The following is a 6,611-nucleotide window of genomic DNA, read 5'->3' as shown; positions in this document are numbered from 1 at the left end:
CCTTTTGTCCGTATCTGTCCCTTATGTCATATTTCCCTTCCTGTGAAGGTGCCTTTGGGTGCAGGTTGCCTCGCAGGTGCCTGAGCTCTCTGGCCAGAAGCGAGTGACCACGTCAGTGCCAACAGCCAGGGGACAGCGTGCCGTGCTCTTGCTCCCATGTTCCCTCCCCTCTTCTGCAGCCCACGCCGTCCGCTCACTCACGTCTGCGGGGCTGACCTCTGTCCCGCTTACCGCCCCTCCTTCCTCATACAACATCCAGCTGCATGTCCAGCCCTGGCGACCCCAGGCTGGGTACGGGGGGCCCCACCCCTCCTGCTCTCCCAGGAAGCCACGGTCCTGTCGGGCCAGACCTGCTCTCGGTGCCAGTTCTGTGAAGCAGGTTCGCTGGGCGCTGCGTTCTAACGCGTCTGAGTCTGGTGAGAGGGACACGTCCACATGCAACGAGTTCCACGAAGCGGGTTTATTCCTTATAGCTCGGCAGCGAGGGACAACAGAATCCTAGGGTTGATGGTGAGCTGCCTGGGGTGGGTGGAGACTCACTTGTGTGTGCCCCACTTGCTCTGCCACCAAGACACCCTGGCAGGCAGCTGCCCTGGGTTTTGTGCCCTGGATTCCCAGGACCCGCTGGGGTAAAGTATTGAAGAACAGCCTGTTTTGGGCGGGGTGGGGGGGCTGCGGGAGGACGGAAACGCAGCCCGGGCTGTTCCAATTCATCCTTCTCTAGCTCAGGATGTTGTGTGCCCAGCAGATTATGTGCTTATTCTTGAGAAGGAGGGCGGACTGAGTCGGGCCAAGGCTGCCTGGAGAGCCATGCTGCGGGTTTTCTTTGGGGTGTAGAAGGAAGAAGTGGGCAGTCACATGTCACTGCAGAGTCTCTGCCTCACAGCACAACAGCTCAGTCTGAATTCCTGTTTCATCGTGAGCATCATTACCGAATTCCGTCCCCACTCATTTAACCGAGGTTTACCGTGTGAGTGTCGGGGACGCAAACGGGAACGGGAGAGCTGCCGAGTGAAATGGCGGGATGCGGATACACTTAATCATTCCACTCCCTCACACAACCTCGCTAAAACTATAAAAAGGTATTCCGAGTTGCTATAAAGGAATAACTCAGGCTGGGTAATTTATAAAGAAAAGAGGTTTATTCGGCTCAGAGTTCTGCAGACTGCAGGGAGCATGGCGCCAGCATCTGCTGCTGGCGAGGGCTGCAGGGGGCTTCCGATCCAGGCGGAAGGCGAGGGGCAGCAGGTGTGTCACACAGCGAGAGAAGGAGGAAGAAAGGAGGAGGTGGTGCCAGGCTCCTTTAAACAGCGGCTCCGGTGAACTGACGCAGTGAGCACTGACTCGTCATCTCAGGGAGGGCACCGGATCATTCTTGAGGGATCTGTCCCCATGACCCAAACACCTCCCACCAGGCCCCACCTCCAACGCTGGGGATCCAATGTCAACGTGAGATTTGGAGGGTCCAAAAATCCAAACCATATACCACTCCCTGACTCCCTCAGGAAGGCTGTTTTAGACAACGGAATTCCTCTAGACTTTCTTGTATCCAACTGTCACCCAGCTGGGAGGAGCGTGTGTGATTGCCAACACCTCCTGCCGTACCTGGATAGGCACCTCAGGCCTGGCGGTGACACAGGTGGAGGAGGTGAGACACTGGCTCCTGGCTGCAGACCGTGGGCCCCCTGAGGGACCCTTCTTTGGCTTCTTCAGCAACTTCTCACCTGGATTGCTGGGATCCTGGGCCAGGTCACCACTCCGGGCAGGCTTGGCCATCTTGCTGTGGCAGTGTCCTCCTGCGCCTAGTGACATGTCACCTGCTTGTAGCTCAACGATATTGCATTGAAGCTGTGTCAGTCAAGGTGTTGCATCCATGTGATGAGACACACCTCCGCCTCCAGATCTGGCAGGTTGGAGGGTATGTGAAATGGACTAGCTTTGCTAAAGGGATGCCTGTGCCAGGGGTGGACAGCAGGACAATTGCCTAGGTGGCCTTGGACCAACCCAGTTCTTCCCTGGCTCACTTCTGGTTCTCAATAAGAATAACCATAGCATGCGGTGGGAATGCGGCCTCCTGAGATAGGGAGGCCTGACTAGAACAGCCGGGCTCTGCTCTGGTGCCCCTAGAAACAGGCTGTCCTCAACACTGTGGCCCAGTGTGTCCAGGTCACCGGAGTGTAACACCCAGGGCAGACTGCTTCCTGGGGTCTCTCAGGTGCATTGCAAATGGGCCACGCACAAATGGGACTCCACCCACCTGGGCACCTCTCCTGAGCCTCGGGGCCTGGCTCACAGTGGACCCAAGGCTCCTGTTGTTCCCTGCCGCCCATCTGCAGTAGCACACCCACTTCATGGAACTTGCTGGATACAAGTGTGTCCAGTCTCACCAGCCTCAGAAAAGCTGGTAAATTTCTTCACAGTGCACAGTGAAACTTCTTCGCAAAACCTTTCCGGCTCTCACCCGTGAGCCTGGCACATCCACGGAAACTCTGAGGGAACTAAATCGAATACCATGAAGTTCGATTAGGTGCATAGAGTCAGTGGACAGGTTAACTTGGTTTCTTACTCACGTACTTCCCCAGAGGAGGCAGATCTCAAATTAAACTGTCTGTATCTATAACCTACTGTTGCTGTGCCTTTTAATGTGCTGTGGTTTGCAGGAAGAAGTATCATCAAGTTAATTAGATTAGGGGTTGGTGTTTATGAGCCATATTTATGAAAAAATTATGATCATATTATTTATCAACATAATGGTGATTTGATCTTTTCTTTTCCCACTACGGTCAAGTTTCTGTCACACTGTCAGTGGATGACACATGATTGCTGTAGAAATTGGATTACATGACTCAGAAGTTCCTTTCCAGTCCAGTGATGTTCCGGGAGACAGCACTGATTACCTGTAAGTGATCTAATCTTAGGCCTGAAACAGAGATTACTGCCCGGCTCCATTTGTTTATGTACGTTTTAACAACACATGGAAAAGGGTCCCCAGAAGTGAATCCCCAGAATGAAGGTTTGGTACCCCTGGCTTTGCAGGCTGACAGAGGTACATCCGGACAGGTCCCAGCACAGCCGAACAAAGCCAGCTGCTCCTAAGAATACCCAGGGGCAGAGAGAAAGATCTTTGACCAGAAAGAGCTATTACACAGGGACCTTCCAAGATCTGGAACAAAACACGTTCTATGTGCCAGGCATTTTCTAGTCATTAGTTTGACTTCCCTCTGGTCCTACAAGTAGGCGTTATTAGCTCAATTTTACAAAATAAGAGATGGAGTTTCCGAGTGTGGACACAAATGGGCCCGGGTTGGAAACCAGGCTTGAGTGCAAAGCCCCTGCTGGCTGCGCAGCCTCCAGCCCTTGTGGTGAGCTGAGTGGCACCGGCAGACAGGGCAGAGACACGGGGACGGCCCGGAGGGGAGAGGGACAGATGTAAGGCAGAAGCAGCCTCTGACCCTGGCTGCCTCTGAGATCGCAAAAGAAGTACAGAGCAGAAGGATGTTCCCACCAGACTTTCATAGTTCTTAGAGACAAAGACCCTCTGCTTTTTTAAAAATAGACAATCCAACTTCCTAAGTTCCCAACACACCAAGGCACCTTGACAGGTAGGAGGTTTTCAAGCTGCCTTCTGCCCTGCCCTTCACCCACCCCCGAGCCCCCAACAGCCACCAAGCCCTGGCAGAACTCGGCCCCCATGCCTGCCTCGCCGGATCCCGCCTGTCCCAGGCCCTTCTCACGCCAGCCCTTGCTGTCGACGAGACAGGACCCTGGGTTGCAAGTGATTAAAACCCAATTTAAACTGGATTAAGAGGAAATAAAGGGAGGAATTTTTGGAAGCTTTAAGCTACCACAGAAAAGGAGGGGTGTGGCCAGTGTCAGAAACATCTGTCACTAGGGCCTCCAGTGTGCCTGGCTGCTGTCTTCCCCCTGGGCCAGGCTTGTCTCCTCATACCGGCTTCTTCATGTGGTGGGAAACGTGTTTTTATGGGTCTGAGCGTCATGGCCGCAGAAGAGTCGGGCTTGCTCTCTGTGGTCCCAGGGCAGAGCTCGGGCCAAGAGCCTACCCTTGGTGCAAGTGACCGGGGCCCAGGGAAGGGACTTCAAAGGAAGCCAATGGAAGCAGCGGTCCTTCCCGGGCCGGTCTGGGTAGACCGAACCTCCAGAAGTGCATAGCTGCCCTCATGTCACACACCTAGAGCGCAGGGAGCAGAATGTCCCCGAGGAAAGAGTCGGCTGTCATGTGTACACAGATGCCCACGGTAGCTGTCCAGACAGCTCTGCAAATGCATTTCCACCCACTGCCAGGGAGACGGTGGCATCACAGGGAAGCCAGCAGTAGCTATCCGAATCGCAACACGTCGTGGGCAAGGATCAAAACCCTACCGAGGGCCTTATGTGACTTTTACGTTTAAAAAGTTATTTATTTTGAAGTTATAATCACTATTTCACAAGTATATCTCTAAATCTTAACAACTATTTATTTAAAAGTGTCTTTTTGAAACTACAAAAAAAAGAAGAAACTGACATTTAAACAAATTTGGATGGAGAGGAGGAATTCATTTGAAGAAAGCTTGAAGTCACGGTGGAGTCTGATTTTAAAATGACAAAAACAGCTCTTTCCTCTTCTCCTCTCAGAAGCCGCCCAAAGCAGCATGGAGTACCAGAATGAGGGGACAGGTTGCCTCAGCTGAAATCAGGCAATGGCTGAAACAGACACCTTACTGTTCAAACTGGCGACTTCTTTGTCTGCATGAATTCATGTGACTTAATTCCTGGGCTCCGTCCCTGCTCCCCGGCTTGCTAATTGGCTGTCTTGAGGGGCTTCGGCTTGTGTGCTGGCAGCCGTGCTATAGAGCTTACCCGAACCTCACCTGGCCGGCAGGGGAGAGGTGAGGGGTGGCAGCTGCATGGCACTGCTGGGGACACATTCGTCCTCGGTGCTCACTGATATTCCACGGAATCTCACTACGTCTCTGGGGGCTGATCCCTTCTCTCCCACCCTCACCCCTGCAGGGCTCCTCAGGGGGCTTCTTCCACTCAGGATTCAAAGTCCTGGCTCTGTGTTGAGCTCCCTGGCCGCTGAGCCCAGATCACGCCCGGCCAGCTTCCTCTCGCCACCTCCTTTTCTTCTGAGGCCTTGGCTTCTCAGTTCATGAAGACCACTGGCTGCCCCGGTGGGCTCCCCTGTGTCCTTGGTCCTGCAGACACAGCACCACTCCGGAGCTGCCCCTGCAGGCCACCACATGTGGCTGTCCCACGAGGTTCTTCCCTAATGTGGGGCCCCAAGTCCAGGAGGAGTGGGTGGGCCAAGGTAAGTGGCACGGCAGGTTTTGGATGTGGACAACTCTGTTCAGTAGGGACCTTCTCAGTGAGGGGCACCAGGCTCACAGCGGCCTGGACGTTTCCTTGTAGGAGGGGACTTGCAGTTGAGGAATAGCAAAGAGATGAGAGGGGACAGGGTTTGCCCTCGAGAGGTTTGGCTGGCAGCTGGAGGTGGCCCGGGGCAGGCATTAGAGCAGCCTGCCCTTTCCTCCTCCTTGCGAACTTCCTGCAACTGCGGGGAGAGGAGCCAGCCCTCCCTGGGTCCCTGGCTTCTAGATAAAAGAGAAGGAAAGTCCCAGAGAGGCACCTGAGAAGAGAGAAGAATCCAGGGAACTCCACCCGCTATTCTGATATCATCTGACTGCTAGTGAACCACGTGATCTGTTTCCCTGACATTATGACTCCAAAGTGTCAAGAATAACTTAGAATATAGTTTCTTGAAATTTAGGGAGCACAAAAATCTTTTGAGATTTTGTTCACACATTCCTTAGAAATGTTGATTGAATTTCTGATCTCGGGCTGAGCTTGGGCCTCCTGTTCTCACGAGCTCCGGGTGCTGCTGGCTTCGATGTCCTGGGAACCGCACCTCGAGCAGCTCCGGCCGAGAGAGCAGAGCTGGTTGTCCTGCACAATCATAGACGTGTTGTCCATCTTGAGGTCTGACAATACTCCCAGTTCAAGCCTGAGTCGGGAAAACTTTCACAAAGATTTCATAAGTCTCCATGTTGTGACACCTCCTCTATTCTCTTCCCATTTCTGTGTCATGGTGACAACCCATGTGACAGAGGAAACCAGAAAAGAGGTTCTTAATATGAACTGGCCTGAGGGCTCATCTCCTCTGCTATTGCACCATTTCCACACCATTGCCGGGGGCAGCAGTGACGATCTTTGAAGATCTTAAATTTCCTGAATTTGGCTTCTCAACTGAGCCTGTTTCCTACTAAGGACTGGGCAGGAGGGGTGGGCATTTTAAATCTCCCGGAGAGGGCAAACCACAACCCCAGCGGCAAAGAGCAGCAGGTGCATCGCGGGGCTATTCCCCCAGGGAGGAAGGTGCCGAAGAGGAGACCAGGAGAGACGGAGGGAGAGGACATATTTATGACCTTTCCACGGAGTTCATGCCATTCCTGTTGGAATATCAAGCAAGCTAAGGAAAAAATTCTGACTTCTATAGCATCTGGCCTCTGCAGATTGCTCATATTTCTTAACTTTCATAAATAGTCAAAACCTGACAGTGCCTTACTTTTACGTAGCACTTGACAGTTGCTACTTTCCCTTATCTTACTTGATTT

The sequence above is a fragment of the Lemur catta genome, chromosome 5, assembly GCF_020740605.2.
Source record: "Lemur catta isolate mLemCat1 chromosome 5, mLemCat1.pri, whole genome shotgun sequence".
Classification (NCBI taxonomy): Eukaryota; Metazoa; Chordata; class Mammalia; order Primates; family Lemuridae; genus Lemur; species Lemur catta.
The sequence above is the reverse complement of the archived record's forward strand: the minus strand, read 5'-3'. Positions refer to the sequence as shown.